General features: G+C 42.5%; 1 protein-coding gene across 4 annotated transcripts in view; it reads left to right on the top strand.

The window, feature by feature from the left end:
* MOB2 (MOB kinase activator 2) overlaps positions 1-18,963 on the top strand; it is a 163,846-nt gene that overhangs the window by 55,344 nt on the left and 89,539 nt on the right. The gene's annotated exons all lie outside the window — the stretch shown is intronic.

Below are 18,963 nucleotides of genomic sequence, written 5' to 3'. Positions count from 1 at the left end.
AAATAGAACAGATAATCATCAGGTGATCCATCCCATGTTGCCCATTCCTAGCTTTTGGCAAACAGAGGCTAGGGACACCATCCCTGCTCATCCATTTTTGAACCCTGTTATAGTCTTGGCCTTCACAACATACTCTGGCAAAGATTTCCACAGGTTGACTGTGCGTTGGGTGAAGAAATACTTCCTTTTGTTTGTTTTAAACCTGCTGCCTATTAATTTAATTGGGTGACCCCTAGTTCTTGTGTTATGAGGAGGAGTAAATAACATTTCCCTATTTACTTTCTTCACACCAGTCATGATTTTATAGACCTCCAGCATATCTCCCCTTAGTCGTCTCTTTTCCAAGCTGAAAAGTCCAGTCGTCTTATTCTCTCCTCCATATGGAAGCTGTTCTCTACCCCCTTATTATTTTTGTTGCCCTTTTCTGAACCTTTTCCAATTCCAATATATCTTTTTTGACATGGGCGACCACATCTGTATGCAGTATTCAAGATGTGGGCATACCATGGATTTATGGAGAGACCATATGATATTTTCTGTCTTATTATCTGTCCCTTTCTTAATGATTCCCAAAATTCTGTTAGCTTTTTTTTGACTTCTGTTGCACATTGAGTGGATGTTTTCAGAGAACTATCCACAGTGACTCCAAGATCTTTCTTGAGTTGTCACACCTAATTTAGACCCCATCATTTTATATGTATAGTTGGGATTAAATTTTCCAATGTGCATTACTTTGCATTTATCAACGTCATTCCAGGGTATAAAACATCGCTCCCCTGAGTGCTGTAGCTATGATGACCTAACCCCTGTGTAGACGTGGCTGGGTCACAATACTCCCATTGACCTAGCTACCACTTCTTGGGGAGGTGGATTACCTACTCTGACAGAAAAACCCCATCCATCGCTGTAGGGAACATCTGCACTCCAGCGCTACAGAGGTGTAGCTACAGCGCCCTAGCTGTGCCACTGGAGCTTCTATAGTGTAGACAAGCCCTCAGCTAAACCAGGCATGCGGGGCTGTTCCCCGCCTGGACTATATGCATTGTGACCATAGCATTGGTCAGATAAGGTGTTAGTGAGCAAGAGATGGGAAGTTAATCACAGTTCCTCATTTGGCAGTACAGAACTCTTGTCCCTAGGCCACCAAACTGGACACTGTAAGAACTTGGATGAGAACGTCTGACTAGAAACGTTTGTCACCTGCTCCACCCTCACTAACACAAAGGTGAATACTTGACACAGTTCAATTGTTCTTTGGCTCCCAGTGTTGTTGGACAAGGGATGTGTGGTGTTAATGTTAAGGAACTTATGAATTTGGAGTGCATTTTTGTTTTCTGATGACACTTCTGGGTCATATTTGGCAGCAGATAGTGTGATTTAGGATATTTGTATGTAACTTTCCCATTCCTGTGTAATCAGACTCCGTTTCCCCTGTAAGTCTTACATGAGATTCAAGAAAATAAGTATATTCACTACAAAGGCAGCAAAGCTGCATGTAAAGACTGTAGGGAAAAAACAGTACATTGTTTATTATGAGATTTACTAATCCTTGTTGAGAGGGGAAGGGGGAGGTAGTTCACATAAGCACATGGCTAGTGGGAGCAGTACAAGGTGGCTGTGTTAAAACACTGGAACAGAGTGTATATGGCTGACTAACTGCAATGGCCCAAAGGTACTTTCTGGATTTACCTATGTTCTTATGTAGCACTCTTCAGCAGATATCAAAGCACTTTACAAAGGAGACAAGCATCATTATCCCCATATTACGGATGAGGAAACTGAGTCACAGAGGTGAAGTGTTGTGCCTCGGTCACCCAGCACGGCGGTGTCCAAGTCGGTCACTGATGTTTCCTTTTGATCCTTAGCAGAGCCAGACAAGGAGCCCTTCTTTCTTTAAACTAATTTTTGACAGTGCCATCGTTATCTCAATATGTTTTATCACAGGACTGTTATTAAAGAATAAAATTTTTCTGCCCTCACCTCTGTTCTTTAGATTTTCCAAATTTACCAGATATTGTAACATCAGTTTATTGCTGTCCGAGTAGAAATACCTGTCAGTATGAAGGGTGCGGCAAGCGATTTCATTTGGGTAGTTTTTATAGAATTCTGCCCTGTGTAATACAATGTTGGTTGCAGGACACAGATATAATCTATCGGGAATAGAATGTTAACTAGCAAAGATGGAGCAGTATCAGGCAGGTGGTGATGTTATGAACTAGAAGTATGGTAGTCTTTGCCAGCTTCTGTGGTGGATGTGGCTGAATGTGGGTGAAAAATTTTACTTCTCTCCCACTGGTCTCTGCCATCTTCAGTGTCCAATTTTCAAACACTCCTGTTCTCCTAGTTTTAGTAAAGCTGATGGGCCACTCCTTTCAAAATGCTGATGACCTGATCCCTGCCACACTTTTAAATGAAAGTGGCTTTTCTGGTTGCTATAACCTCAGGTAAAAAGAGTGAGGGAGTTGAGTGGTAGTATCAAAACCACCATATACAGTCTTCTGTAGAGAGAGAGTTTACCTTCATCCTCACCTGAAGTTTCTTACTAAAGGGGTTTTCACATTAACCAATCAGTCTTTCTACGGACCTTCTTCCCAAAGCTTCATTTGCATAAAGATAAGGAAAATCGCCACACTGCATATGTGAGATGAGCCAAAGTCTTTTACCCGGATCAAATTAAACCATTCGTCAGTGCAACTGTTCATTGCAGTAGCAGACAGGCTATCCAGTGTCCACCCAAAGGATCTCTTTTTGGATATCTAATTGTTTTCGCTTCTGCTACCAGTTGGCTAATGTGATGCTCCCAAATAGAGAATATGCTTATTCAACCGGGTCTGAGTCAAGTTCTGTAGCCTCTCTGGCTCTCATGCACATCTTGGACATTTGTAAGGTGGCAACTTGCTTATTGTTCCATACGGTTGTCTCTTGCTACGCTATCTATCAGCAGTCTAGAGATTATGCCAAATTTGGACAAATAGGTCTCTGTTCCCTGTTCGAGTAGACTCTGAGCCCACTTCCAGTTTAAAGTTCTTGAGTCACAGTTGAATGGACACGTGCAATCACTTGAAGAATAAATTGTTGGATCATATTAAAGAAGTTCTGTATTAAAATCACAAATGAGTTTGATTCCCCATTGTTTAAATTCCAGGGTATTACTAATTAAGAGGTCTCTTGGTTTTTGGTACTGTTTCTCTCCCTCTGTGTGAAAATTGCAAGCTGCTAATTGTGTTAGTACATTCTAAGACAGAGTCTGTTCTCAAAGCAATTCACAGAGAGAGAGACTCAAAGCAATACTCTAACAACAGAAACAGCACCCAGAGACTCCCCACCATTTTGTCGTATTAACAATTGTGATTAAAATAGAGATAGAGGATGTGTGTGGATAATAACTGAATGATCAGGGAGGTGCCAGCCTAAGAATCCAGTGTCCATCGGCTGAAGAAGGCATCAAGTGGAAATAGCCAGAGGACCCCCGGAGGGCAGACTGGAATCCACCCAACAGCCTCAAGAATGGGAGAACCAAAGAACAAGATAACAACATCTAGCAGCAGGGAGCCGTCAGGAATGTGCTATCTGCTGATTGTTTCAGCAACAGCATGATGAAGCAATTCCCATAGACTGGCATAGGAAGACATTCCTATAAAAATAGACTCTGAAAAGTGAGAACTTTGGGGTCTGATTCTGCAAACCGACTTCCAGGAGCATCAGATGAGCATCTGACAAGGCCCTGCTCCCTCCTCATGTCCAGGCCACCTGGCCAGTGGCTTGGCATGAGCAACTCTAAGGCTGGTAACTATGATAACAACCTTGCCGAACCTGTGTGTTTGTATGAATGAATGTGTGAATAAATATGAGATTGAATGGAATGTTATAGCTATAACTAACTGTTTACTATGATTCTTTCTGTGTTCACAATAAATGTGGTATTTTGCCTTTTTCCCTTTAATAAGATCCTGCTGGTTTTTATTTTATTGGTATAACAAAATGGCTGTTCGCCTTTTTTCTGTAACGGTGGTTCTTTGAAATGTGTTGTACATGTCAGTTCTCCAGCCCTCCCTCCTCTTTATATTCGGTAAGAAGGAACTGAAAGGGATCAGGGTGGTTCTGCCCTTTATACCTGGACGCAGTAACCTGAGGGAGCAGAGGGTGCTCGGGTTGCCCCAATGTGTACTGCTGATGGAAGAATATCTGACATCGGTGCACTGGGTATGCCCATATCTACAGTGAAATGGACATGTGCAACACATCTTGAAGAACTGTTACAGAAACAGGTAAGTAACCATTTCTTGTTTTACCTTCTTTCCCTTTGTGGCTTTACACCACATATTCTTTCCCATAATAGACACCTGCTCCGGTGTATTTTTTTCTTCTTTCTCCCCCTCCTCAAAATGTCTGATGGAATTAGTTTTTTTTTTTAAATGGTACCTCTTCCCTCTTCTCACCAATCGTTCTCACATAGGTGTTGGAATTTTTTTCCAGACACCTAATGGCTAGAGACTAAACCTATTAGCCAAAGGCTGATACGAAATTGTACAGGTGGGGTGGAGAAGGGAGAACATCCAGGTCACAAGCTAAATTCCTCATCATGCTGTATGTACTCAGTTGGATTCCTACCAGGTTGCTCTCTATGAACCCTGCCTGGGGACTCCAACTTTCATATTACTGTAGTTTCTTGTTAATAGGTAACTGATAAATTTAAAGCCCCACTCCCTATGACTGTAGAAAAGGAGAAGGTGATCCTTCCAGGTCATGGTGGGGAAGTTCATTGTGTCTGCCTGTGCGCTAATGACTCTGCAGCTAGAGCACTTCATTCACTAGGATTGTCAATCTGGCTCACTTCGCCTATGCTTCATTAACTGTCGTCTTCAACTGAGGTTGGTATTGTGATAACTGGTTTTAATCTGCTCGTAACTTTTCATATACTGGTATGAGCGAACTATAATTCTTGGGCCAGATCCTCCGCTGATGTAAATAAATGCAGCTCAGTAACAATCATCCACAGGGTATGGAGATGTAAATGTGGACTGAAATCATCCATGGTGGGGCTACACCTTCAAACAGTTGAAGAAATAATGGCAACAAGGAGGAAAAACAGGAACCTCAAAGTGATTTACCAAGGACAGGGAGTATAAAGTGGACACTTCTTAGGAGGCAGTGATGTCCTCATTGAGGAAGTTGTTTCTGTAATACCTTTTGTGGGGGGGGGAGTTGAATATGACTTTTGAAGTTGGTATTGCCTTACAATCAAATGATCATGGGCTATAGCTGAAAGAGGAGGTACTCGAGAACCAATTCATCTCTGGCTCACCAAATGGATCAGAGAGAGAAGACTGCTTTCTAGAAATATAAGGTGATGTTTCATTCACTATAATTAAAAGTAAGGGATGCCTATCTCAGTGAGCCTTGCAAAATGTAAGAATCAACATGTTGTGCATATTCAATTTCTTTTATGTTTAATCTGGTTTTGTTTCCGATTTCTTAATGAAATCTTGTTTTTAATTATACCACACGGTCTGGGAATTTCATGCCAACCATTCCATAGAGAGAAAAGGAGACAAAATGAAGGGAGAGTCTCTAAAGTGTGCCTCACTGAGGGTTTTTGGTCCAAATAACACACAAGGGAATCTCATCTCCTAAGGTGTCTATTGCAGTGCTGTTGTCCGATACAGGAAATGCCTAAGGACTACAGATGGCAACAGAGTTCAAGGAGCAAAAGGTGACCACTATCAACATTTTAAAATCTTTTTAAAGTCTATTTTTTAGCTCTTCAGGGCCACCCTTTTAAATACTCTGGATGTCATTCCTCCCCCCTGTGCGGCGAATGCTAACTGAGCTCCAGAGTTCACTCAAAGCTTTGTTTGTTGAAATGTGAACTGAATTCCTTCAACAAGTGAGAACAAGACTCATAACACTGCAATTTCCTTTTGTATAGTGTCTTCTGTTAATTTATATGAGGAAATAGCACTTAACCCCATCATCTTCTCCTCAACAGAGAGAGAGATGAAGAGCCCCATCTTGGACTTGAAATATTGCACGTACTTGTTCTATCACTTCCTTTGAAATGCATAGTTTTTCTTACTCTGCTTAAAATTGAGAAATTTTTCCTTCTCGGACAGGATCTAGCCCAAACTCGTCTTTCTTTTCAAGGGCTTTTTCTGGGATGCTACAATTTCATTCTTTGTATTGTGCCTCCATGCCAAAAATGAGGATTTTCCTGCCCAAGGACTACATTAAGATCATCTTTTGTTGCTCCACATTCTGAAGGGAGAGCAGGCACTGGTCTAACACGCTTGTTTTGGAGCAGATAATGTTAGACTTTACAGCATTCAGAGCTGGTAGCTTTAAATAATTTGCATGAAAACCAGCATGGATTCTTGGAAACAGGGTCTCGCAGCAATGAATAATATGCACCTGGTGATGTCCTATCCTTTAACCTGAATGGAGCCAAAAAGATCCTAAATAAAGCAATGACCGGGGCTGCTTCTGGATTCACCCTAATTCTTCAGTGTGATTTACTAACCAGCATTCAGGAGTAGTTATATAAATTTTGCCCTTCCAATTATCCCAGTAATCATAAAGTATTTTTTTAAATTTACGGGACCGCTTTGTAAATCAAAGCCATGCTGTCAGCTTTAAACTTCTAATCCCCAAGTGGCAAGAGGGAGGTAAATGGAGTGGCTCCTCTGCTTTCAAATGGTTTCTTTGCACTCAGGAACCTGATGGTAGATCGGTATTCATTTCAGTTTACTAGATAACGCTTAGGCCATGCTTACGCTGCCACTTTTGTTGTATATCTTGTGTCACTCGGGTGTGGGGGGAAAAAAACACCCCCAAGTGACGTAAGTTACACCAACGAAAGCACTGGTGTGGACAGCTGTGTTGGCAGGGGAGAGCTTCTCCTGCCAGCTTAGCTACCACCACTCGTGGTGGTGGTTTTATTATGTCAAGGGGAGAGCTCTCCTGGCATAGAGCAGCTACACAAGCGATCTTATAGTGATACAGCTGCATCGGTACAGCTGTGTCGCTGTAAGCTAGTTAGTGTAGATATGGCCTTACTCAGTAGGGTGAGACCTTTAGTACTGTTATGAGTCTGCAGGGAGAGTAGTGGTGGTCTGCCTACTTGATCACCTCCTGGAGATTGTTCCTCCAAGTCAGGGTTAAGTTCATTAGCAAGGCATCCTGGGGAAGCTTGCACTATGGCTGCACCCGTTGTGTGAATAAGCAGAGAAGTCCAGTTTACAGGGCTGTCATTCCAACCCCTTTCACAAGTTGTACAATTTAAAAAAGCAGAGCATAGCATATTTGGTAGGTTTTTGTAATTTGAACATACTCAAATGGGTTAGCAGATTGAAGGGAGAAACACAAACTAATTTCTAGATTAGAGCAGTTCAACAAAAGCATTTTTTATTCACAATTACTAGCTTTTTTTGGTTGGGTGTATAACAATATAAACAAATGCACTTGAGGAACGCCCCCAAGAATTTTCCTGTTTTCCTCTCCCCCTCCCCCCCATGAATCAGACTTGCTATGGGAAGGAGTAGGAATTGGACTTGCTTGGTTGCTCCTGCTGGGCCAGAAGCTCAATTTCTTCATTGCTGGCTTGACCACTTCTTTGCCCACTCAGGCTATTCTCTCTGCTCCTGTCTACCGTTGCAGGTACAACCTCGGCAAGGAGTCTCCTGAGCTGGCAGGAAACACGTCCCATTTCTGGTCTTGTGTCCAGCCAACCGGGAAGAGGTCACTGAAGGAAGTAGCAAGGGCAGAACTGGAGAGCTGAGCATTGGAGCTGTCCTGCCGACCAGCAAACTCTATAAGGCCCCTTGGGAGGTTGTAATCTGTAAAAACCTGCCTTTAAGCCCCATTGCATTTTAACAATTAAATATCAAGTAAGGACCAGATAGTAAAATGCTAAATATAATGAGATGGGATGGGAAGGGTATACTGATAGATATTAGTGTATTGACTTGCGTGACAATAGCCTGCTAATGTTGCGCCTGAATAGTAGCTGCACTGCCTTGTCATTAATGGGTTGCAGTTAACTCCAAAGTTGGCATACTTTTGATTATCGCTCCACCTGGCTATTGTTTGACTTTCAGACAGAAGAAAATGTGTGAAACACTGTTCAATATTCAAATACATTAGAGTAGCACCAATGAAACATTTGAATTTTTGATTGTGAAGTACAAGACGCAAGTGTAAGACTGTGCTTCACTCACCAGAGAACTTGTCCCAATAGGCTGTTCTTAAAGTACAGTCTGATTGTTCAGGGACAACCCTCATAACACCACCTTGAGTGGTGGTAGACCATTTGGATAGGCTCAAAGTGATTAGAATGTAACAATATATGGATTTGAGTGTCCCCGTAGGAATGCTCCTTTTCTAACAGTTGTTCTCAGTAAAACATGAATGACTTGCTGGAACCATGATTTAAGGCAGTCCTCTCTTTATTTGGGAAGTCAGAGTTGGTCTGGTTTTTAGAGCTGGGGTGGTGACTTGACTAACCTGTCTTTCCTGGATATAGTTGCTAATTTGGCCATTCTCAAAACAGTGTGCTTTGCATTTATTCTGATACTGTTGTATTGGGGCTGTGAGGTGGATGGATAGTTTGTACATGAAGACCAAAATGACAAAATTAACGAATGTGACTTGGCTGGGGATTGCCCACTTGATAACAGAGATGTGTGGTTTAACTCCTCAATGGTGAGTTAAGCACCAGCAAAGGTGCATAGATGCCTGCTTGATGAATGATGGCAAAATGGTAGCCATGATTAGTTCTCCAAAATGTTCCTGAAATAGTATGTGACTTTGAATGACGATCTACAGGAAGTGCATGAAACTGGAACGCCAAACTTCAGCATAATACTTAGCTGTTAAATAACAGAAGAGAATATTTGTAATGTTACAAATGTAGTGCTAAAATGTGCTAGGTGTTTTCCAAAGGAGAACATGATCCCAATCCCAAACACTGTAGCATTTCTGTTAATCTCCCCAAGATGTCCCAGTCGGATGCAAAATACTAGCATGTTTTCTCCTGCCTTCGTTGCCACACCTTTGAAATGGTGGAATGAAACCTATATAAGGTCACTCCATGATGCCTTGGATGGTGAAAAAGCTTCTCTCTGTCTTTGGGTGTTGCCATCTGGTGCAATTGTCCCAAGCTAGAGATGAAGGTGATGGTTGTCTGGGATGGTCAGATTAAAATTTGCTCACTAGAGTAATAGTTGATCTGTAGTTCATAAATTTTTTTTTCCCCCCCAGGAGTGGTCTCTTGCAGAGGATGGAGACCAAAAGCAAAGGCAGTTTACTAAATCTGGAATCAAGAACTAATGATTGTCGAAGCAGGGTTTTGCTTTCAAAAGAACATGCTGTGTTTGCTGTGAAGAAGCAGAAGCTCTGGATGCCTCACATTGGTTTCTGAGCTCCTTGGCTTTGTTATTGGATTTTGCTATTGAATCAGATCAGATATCTACAGGGCTTTGTAGAGAGTTGATCATACAAAGTGTGGCCCTGGAAAGCAGAGGCTATTAAAAGGTTTAAAAAGAAAAGGAGTACTTGTGGCACCTTAGAGACTAACCAATTTATTAGAGCATAAGCTTTCGTGAGCTACAGCTCACTTCCTCAGATGCATATCGTGGAAACTGCAGCAGACTTTATATATACACAGAGAATATGAAACAATACCTCCTCCCACCCCACTGTCCTGCTGGTAATAGCTTATCTAAAGTGATCATCAGGTGGGCCATTTCCAGCACAAATCCAGGTTTTCTCACCCTCCACCCCCCCCCCCCCCACAAATTCACTCTCCTGCTGGTGATAGCCCTTCCAAAGTGACAACTCTTTACACAATCACCAGCAGGAGAGTGAATTTGTGGGGGGGGGTGGAGGGTGAGAAAACCTGGATTTGTGTTGGAAATGGCCCACCTGATCACTTTAGATAAGCTATTACCAGCAGGACAGTGGGGTGGGAGGGAGGTATTGTTTCATATTCTCTGTGTATATATAAAGTCTGCTGCAGTTTCCACGATATGCATCTGAGGAAGTGAGCTGTAGCTCACGAAAGCTTATGCTCTAATAAATTGGTTAGTCTCTAAGGTGCCACAAGTACTCCTTTTCTTTTTGCGAATACAGACTAACACGGCTGTTACTCTAAAAGGTTTAAAACACTGATGGAAGACAAAGAGGGTATTGAGGAAAGTTTTAGAGAGAAATTGAGAGAGGGCTTTTGCAGTACAACAGAGCCGAGTCTGTGTGATATTCAGCCTGCCTCTCACTGTTCCAACAGCCTGTTGAGAAGCAGGCCAAGAAAAGACTCTCCAAGACCTTGTTCCCCTCAGCTGAAGGTTGCCATCTGGACAGAGGATGCTAAAGGATTCCTGGAACATATAGAAAGGAATCTTGAGGGCTGAAAATAAATGCACTGTGTCCAGTGGAGACAGGAAGTGTCTGAGACATGGAAGGATAGAGGCGGGGAGCTGCTTAGCATTACTGTACTGTCGGTCAGTATAGCAGTCAGGATGAGAGGCAGATGAGAAAAACCACTGTGCTGCACTAACAAGCACACAGCCTTCCTTTTCAGGCCTAAATAGAATCCATTTAGTGCTTGTGCATGCAGGTTTTTTTAAGTCACGGAACTATTTTACCTACCTTGTCGTTTTCCTAGCCTCCTTTGTCTGCCCAAAATAAACAAAGCTTTTTAAAGCTCTTACTTTTGCATTAAAACAAAAAGTTTGACTGGGTTTATATGTCTAGAAGAGGCATCAGGCCTGACTTGCTGGAACGTGGCCTGATGCTTTCATATGTAGCAGAATGTGTGCTGCCTTCTCTGTTCTAACATATTCATATTCTCTCTTCCGCGCCCCCCCACCCCCCATAGTAAGGCTAATGAACAAAGGTCTGTTGTACTAAGGGATAGTAAATGGGGGGTTAACATTAGTGAAGAACAATACTCTTCCTCCTTGACTTGTGAGAATGGTGCTTAACAGGTGTGGTTTATATGTATAATGCACTGGAGCAAAATTTTCACCTAATCTTTTCAAACTTCTTTCCACCTGCAGTGAAATGTTGTAATGGATATTTTTTCATTTCCACACAGCTTTATATTAATTAAGGGGAATCTACTAGAATCTGGTAAATGTTTGTTTTTGTGTATTGTGGTTTTTTTTTTCTTGGAGGTAGAAGTTGAAATGAGGTAATCTATTATTCCTCTCTCAAGATATTGCAATGCGTATGTCTGTGTGTCACCAGATGTCATTTCTAGTGGGTGCTATGACTAATATTAACTGATTCTGTGTCACTGCCCTCTCATCCAGTTGGCAGACCGAAGTGATTCAGCAGACCTAAACCGTGTGGCTTTGTTTACACCTAGTAATCTGTAGAAGAGGACGTAGTTGTAGGAGAGGAAAGTGGGGGTACGGAAAGAGAACCTTTCTGTATACTATCAAGAACTGCCCCATTAATTTGTTGTTTGTCAGACCTGAAACCCCTGTATTCTTACGTAGCTAAAAGCTCAAATTGAATCAACAAAAATCCTTTACGCTTGTGAACTCCTAATTGTCAAATGATCTATAGTTCTGAGTCTTTAAACCATATAAATATTTCATACCTGTTGTCTTCTTCCAAAAGAGCTGGGGGCAGGAGGGAGCCTTTTATGCACTGTGCACCTTACAACATTTGCCACAGTGACTTACAGGCTGCTGAAAGGTTTGCCTTTTGTTTTCTCTTCCCTGTAATGCCTGTATATAACTGTCACAGACCTGTTTATCAGGAAGGGCTATCAATATTTCAGTGGCTTTGTACACAGCCAGTGTTGGAGCTGTAATTAAAATAAGTTGAGGGTTAACTCTGCTCAGTAGTAAACTGCTGTCCGGTTAGGGTGCGTTTTGGAGTCCAGAGGAAAGAGGTGTGACTGGACAGTATTGCAAAGCAAAGCTTGGTACTGAAGGTGTGTGTGTGTGCTTAAAACACCATGTTTTCCTCTTTAACTAGACAGTCTTAAAATTGCTGCATTCACTGGGTATGCGGACCTCCCAGCCCAGGTTGATAGTCTTGGGCTCACACTACCTTGCTAAAAATAGCTGTGTGGCCTCTGAGGCTCGGGCTGGAACTCAGGGTCTGGATCCTAAGGAGGCAGGTGGGCTTCAAAGCCCGAGCTGCAGCCCAAGCCACAACTTCAAAGCACTGTCCATGCAGCTGTTTTTAGTGTGGTAGCACAAACCCCAGTCTCTTGACCCAGACTGGGAAACTTGCTGCCACAGGCTTTGTAGACCTACTACTGACATTTAGTCCAAAGAAAAGTGGTGGTTTTCTTGTACCTCGTGCACACCTTAGCAGTCTAAAAATGTGACTTGCTGTCTGTCAGAGTGGGAGTTTTCTGTAACATTTTGTATGGGTACTGTGTGTCTGTTTCCCCCATATGCTGCATTGTTAGGTGGTGGGAAAAGGTTGTTGGGCATTTTCTGTTCAACCCTTGTGTGTGAGTGGCCTCTTTCCGTTGATGAATTCTCTGTGATAGTGAGGTTGCTGGGTAGTGCCCAGATAAAGGAGTTAGTCATCTTTTTGTGACTGTGCCAAATGGTGTGCATGCAGGTAGGGAGCAGGGGAAAGTGGCCTTCAAATTGGACTTGTTTAATATGTCTGAAAACCTGCTGTGCTATCTCAAAGTAATTTAGATGTGTAATACAAAATATATAATTCTGTGTTTGTAAACTGCCTTGCAAACATTACCTACCGAGTAGGCAGTTTTTGATTAGTTAATATACCTCCATTTTACAGATTGGGAGACAGGCACAGCAGTTAAAAGATTTAGGCAAGGACATTGGCAAAGCTGAGATTAGAACTCAGAGGTTCAGGCGTCTAGCCCTGTCTTCAGATCATACTGTTTCTCAGATATTCAACCAGTCAATTCACTGCTGTAAACTGCGTGTTTTGTTTTAGGTGCACTGGGGTGGTTCATAACCCGTTATTGTAACAGAGTCAGAGGGAGTGTAGAGAGTTCAATAACTTATTAGCAAAATAGCATTAGAAGGAAGAGGGCAAAGTGCAATGGGAATAGTTTTCTGAATGGTGATTTTGAAATTTTCAGATGAGAGGTGGGGTTTCAGTTACCTGAGTACAATGCAGTAGATTGGATTTGTAAGTAACACGTTGGGTTAAAGAACTCTTCATGTTCCTGTCTTGGCAATGTGAATGTAAACAGTCATTCCAGGAATGTAACAGTTAGTTATCTATTCTGGAGCCAATTCAGGTCTGAACTTAACAAGAAATGGGGAGTTTCTGGAACGCCTGTAAGATTCTCTTAAAGGAATTGAAAGAGGCTGAGGCAAGGGGGTTGCGTAGGGGGCACGGGGTGTGTATATAATTAAAGGCGGAGCAGCATTGGTAGTACCACTTGTTGTTAAAGTTGCCTGGCGCTTTCCATTTATAAGACCCTGTTATCAGTTGCTTATAACTTTATCCGTTCAAGCTGAAATTTTCCATGCTGGGTGTCTGTCTCAAATTGAATTTTTTTAAAGTCTCAGGTAAAATGATTGACCTGTTCCTGAGAACAAGATTAGGAAAAACACTACTTTGCCCTTGTGGGATTTTTTGATTGTTTTTTGTGTGCCAACTGTTTCATTTAGAAGCTCGTACTAGAGCTCTATTTTGGTTCAGGGACTTGAAATTTGTCCGGGGGTTATTCTAGTATCAGGGACGCACCTTCTGCTGTTGTATTAAAAACTACTCAAATGTGGCCAAGTTTTGAGCCTTGGAAAACTAGCTGTTTGCACATGCCCAGACTTGTTTAGAATTTGGCAGCTAAATTCTCCAAAGATTGTCTGCACTGAGTATGCTGCAGCCTGGGGCTGAGCAGGACTTCCCCTGTAATTGCTCGTCTTATTGGCCTGGGGCCATTGTGGCATTGGGCACCGCAAAGGAGAAAAGAGACTTTCTTTCCTGTGCTCTCCATGCTCCCCCTGTAGCACCAAGGAGAAGGGAGAAACAGCATTTTGAAGGCCGGGAGGGGAGGGGGGCAGAGGAAGAAGGGGTTGCAGGAGCTGGGAGAAGGAGGGAGCAGAGCAGCAGGGAACTGGGGAGGGGAAGTACTTGGACACAGAGAGGGGAAAGAGCTAGGGCTTGGGGGACTGGGGTACAGGGAGAGGAGGGTTTGAAGTGTGGGGGTACAGTGGAAAAGCTGAATAAGGGAAGAGCACAGGGTCTCCAACCACTACAGTACTCTGCTCAGTCTCCGCATTCCACTGCCCCCAGCAAATAGCTGTGAAACTCATTGACAGAGTGTGTGCTGTGTAACCTCAATTCCAGCATTTCCGAACTTTTCAGTGCTTTACTTTGCAGCCTTAATATTCTTTTAAAGTAATTTTTTGGATGTCCTATGTTATCTTAAAAGCCGGAAAACCAGAAAAATAAATGATTGGAGAAACATTGGCAGTATAATAAACTGAGGATGCGCCTGTCGTAGAGTTGTTCTCTGACAACTGAGTGAGAAGCAGTATTGGGCAGAACTAGGACACCCAGTGGTATGTGTCTGTGTGTCAAATCCTGCCCCCGGACATCCGATTGAGGGTTGTGCCTGCCCAGAATCTGAAAAAAGGCTCACCTGAGGTTCTCTGACTTCTTCCTATAACCCATCATTTTCCAGCCACAGACTTTCACTGTGTTTCATTCCTAGGGAAGAGTGCGTGCATGCACACACAGACACGTGTATGTATATTTTTCAGCCGTGAGGTTTATAGACACTGGTTATTCAGGATTGGAGGATGTTGAAGGAAACTAGTTGTGTTTTTGAGCTGTCTGACTGCAAGGAGGCTACGTGAGACATTCTGTTTTTTTCATATGTATATTTTTTCTAGATAACACAGATGAGGCTTAATTGTAGCATAAGTTAACTTGTGTTTGTCCACCCTCAATGCAGAATATTTCTTGCTGCCCAAGTGTCATTCTTGCAGTGAATGGTCATACTCCCTCAGATATGATGGAGACATACAGGGGTGGACAGAGATACAGTGTTGTCTATGGGACTGTGTGGCCTGGTGGCCAGCCACTCTATAGCTGTAAACTTAGCTCCACCACTAATTCACTAGTGCTATCCTAAGCCATTTAATTCATTCTCTGCGTCCGTTTCCCTTCTGTGAAGTAGGAAATATTTCACCTGCCTTGCAGAAGTGTATAAGGATTGTTGGTTAATTGTATGCAAAGAGCTTTGAAAATAGTAACCTTCTCTAATTGGTAGTGTTTCTCTTACATAAATCAGCTTAAAAAACAAAAGCAAAAACATAGAAAAGAGATATTCCACATAGCAACTCAAAAGAAAATGATTGTGCAGTTGGTTTTGCTATACGAGTCTGACAAATAGGGTAATCTTCCCCAATATCCTGGATAAACCTCACTGAATTAAGTTAAACGTCATTGAATTAAACCTAATATCATGGGGCCCATTGTATTAAAAATGCAATTGTTTATGGGATCCTGGGGATTGTATGTATTTCCATGGGAACGGTAAAAATACAGCTCCTCCAGGAACTGAGAACAGTGTGGGGTGATTAGTCAAAGTCACTCCAGTTGTAACATTTCCAGGGAATATCCAGTCCCTGGAGAGGTTCACATAAACTTGTTAGTTCAAACTGAATTCTCCAGGAACCATCAGAGATTTTTGGGTCAATAACCTGATGATAAACTGACTTGATGCTTTTTTCTGATCCAGCAAAAGGACAGCACCTCTGGTTTACAGGGGCTCTAACACTTAGAGAAGGATTCAATGGTCTTTGGCCCACTGAGGCCCCACAAGATTTGGCTGTTGGTTCTGAGCTGAACTGTGATGAACTTATGACCACAGGAGAAACCCTGTGTGTGACCTTTTGAAGGACTAATCACCAACCAGAACCCCTGTTGGAGTGATGGGTTGATCTCTGGTCCGCTTATTAGTAGGTGTATAGGTTTTTATTGTTCTTAATGTTTTTGTCTGTAATGCTTAATGCTTTCACTTTAAAAATAAATGTGCCTGCTTATAAAGGTCTGTGTGGTAACTTAACTGTGGCAATTACAATGTCTACCTTCTCTGAGTAGAAAAGTGAAGCAGGTCTGCTTAGGCAGTCTTTCTTTTACTGGAAGATATCCTAGTATAGTCAGGGTACTGTGCAGCCTGGACATGCACTGGTCAGGAGGGAAAGATGCTTGTCTTCACCCAAGAGATGTGATGGCTAGGAAGCCTGGAGCCTAGAATAGGAATACTGGTGTAGTTGTCCTGAACTGTGACAGAAAGGTCATCAAAGGGCCAACCTAAAAACCTTTCCTCTCAGAGTAGTTTTAATGAAAGGCTCTTGCACCCAATATCACTCTTCTAAATTATGAAGAGATCTAGGTTAGTTAAATCTAAATAGTTTTGCTTTCTGGCTATACACTACCCCCCACCAAGCAATGAAAAGATTTAGGGTACCCTGTTTCCCCAACCCTGAACTCCAGCTCTGTAGGAGTGGGGGAGACCTTGTCACATGCCCACACAATACCCCCGCCTTGCAGCTGAGTTCCCTTGCCTCTTTGCTGTTCTATCTTTATTCAGATCTGTGGGTCACCCACAGCAGCTAATGGATTTGTGCTTTAGCCTAATACCCTTTTGTTACAAGTCTATGCCCTTAGCCCAAGCAGGCTAGAAGTTGATAAAAACTGATCGCATGGAACTTCCATTCAGAGAAGTGAAGATCGAATTAAATGGAGAAGGGAAGCGGAAGAACACACAATTTGACCTAAACTAGTTTGGCAAGGTGGGCAGGAGAGAATTTTCTGTGGTGAGGAAAGGCTGGACCCATTGCCTGGCATACAAGGCATGGATCGCGTTACTGGAAAACTTGGATCAAATATTGTAGGTATGCGAGCTGAAAGCTGGGAGAATCAAAATACCGTGTCTGGTTGGCCAGAAGGGCAAGCAAGGTCATGGCTGAACCCAGAATATAAGATTTTTGTTTAAACCTTCCCAGCAACACCCAAGAGCCTTTCTGACCACAACAAGCATTGTGGCAACTTCAATCTGTGGCATGAAACTTTGTGACGAAGGGCACGGCTACACTAGAGAGGTTACAGTGGTGCAGCTGCATTGCTATAAGCGCTCTAATGTACCTGTTGTAAGCCGGCTGGAGAGAGCTCTCCCATTGGTTTAATTATTCCAGCCCTCACGAGCAGCAGAAGCTATGTCCAGTGGGAGAAGCTCTCCTGAAAACATAGCCCTTTCCATGCCAGCACTTATATTGGTGGAATTTATGTCACTTGCAGGGGGAGGGCGAGGCGAGAGGGGTGTGAGGTACTTGGACTGCAGCCTGGCCAAAGCACAGAAAAAAGCTACACGTTTTGGTGGTGTCCCAGAGGAGTTCCGCATTTTACTTCAGGGAACACACAAACTCCAGCAGTTACTTGGAATATAATTTTTAGCCCTGGAGGAAAGGTGACTTTGCATTGCTCTGCCAGGACACACCTACTGGTGAATCTGATCAGATAACTCATTTCCTCTAAAGGAATCTCAGATCAGCCATCCTGGCCTGGGAAGAGCTTTAGGAATGGTAAACTGTTATGCAAGGAGAGGGGATGTTATGTAAGTGAGGAAGGAGAATAAAAATATGTATTCAATCATAGATCTCAAAGTAGCAGCTGTGTTAGTCTGTATCCACAAAAAGAACAGGCGTACTTGTGGCACCTTAGAGACTAACAAATTTATTAGAGCATAAGCTTTTGTGGGCTACAGCCCACTTCATCGGTTGCATAGAATGGAACATATAGTAAGAAGAGATATATACACACACACACACACATACGGAGAAGGAGGAAGTTGTCATACAAACTGTGAGAGACTAATTAGTTAAGATGAGCTGTTATCAGCAGGAGAAAAAAACTTTTGTAGTGATAATCAAGATGGCCCATTTAGACAGTTGACAAGAAGGTGTGAGGATATTTAACTTTAGGGAAATAGATTCAATATGTGTAATGACCCAGCTACTCCCAGTCTCTATTCAAACCCAAGTTAATGGTATCTAGTTTGTATATTAATCCAAGCTCAGCAGTTTCTCATTGGAGTCTGTTTTTGAAGCTTTTCTGTTGCAAAATTGCCACCCTTAAATCTTTTAGTGAGTGGCCAGAGAGGTTGAAGTGTTCTCTTACCGGTTTTTGAATGTTATGATTCCTGATGTCAGATTTGTGTCCATTTATTCTTTTGCGTAGGGACTGTCCGGTCTGGCCAATGTACATGGCAGAGGGGCATTGCTGGCACATGATGGCATATATCACATTGGTAGATATGCAGGTGAACGAGCCCCTGATGGCGTGGCTAATGTGATTAGGTCCTATGATGGTGTCACTTGAATAAATATGTGGACAGAGTTGGCATCGGGCTTCGTTGCAAGGATAGGTTCCTGCGTTACATTTCATGACAGTCAGGTTGATTTTCACTGGATTATCATGCAGGAAGTAGAGCCAGACAGCAGTTGGGGGAAATGTAGTGCTGGCAATAAGAATTAGTTTTTTAAAACTTAGGGTTGGGAAGATACAAAGTTAGGTTCTTAAGGTTACAGTTTACTAAACATCCTGCCTTGGGAGGGGAGCTGCTTTTTTTTTTTTAACTAAGGATTTCTGCTGACAAATTGTAGGGGGAGGAAAAATGCCACTGGCCAGAGCTGAAGACTTCTCTTTTTATTACCTTAGATTAGAGGCCTATTGAAAGATACTGTGGTTTAGAGTAATGAGGATTGAGCTGGAACCTGAGGAAATCTGTTCTTAAGTCTTTCTCTCTCTGTGTGGCTTTACACAGGTCACTAATAATAAAACCCTAGCACTGATACAATCCCTTTTAATCCATAGATATCAAAGTGCTTCACAAAGATGGAAAGTATAACTATCCCTATTTCTCAGTTAGCGAAACTGAGACATAGAGGATGAGGATGTCTCTTAACTAGAAAGTGTTCTTACCTTCTATGAACTAAGACATGGCAA

Source organism: Lepidochelys olivacea, assembly GCF_965140295.1.
Source record: "Lepidochelys olivacea isolate rLepOli2 genome assembly, chromosome: 6".
Classification (NCBI taxonomy): Eukaryota; Metazoa; Chordata; order Testudines; family Cheloniidae; genus Lepidochelys; species Lepidochelys olivacea.
The sequence above is the reverse complement of the archived record's forward strand: the minus strand, read 5'-3'. Positions and strand labels throughout refer to the sequence as shown.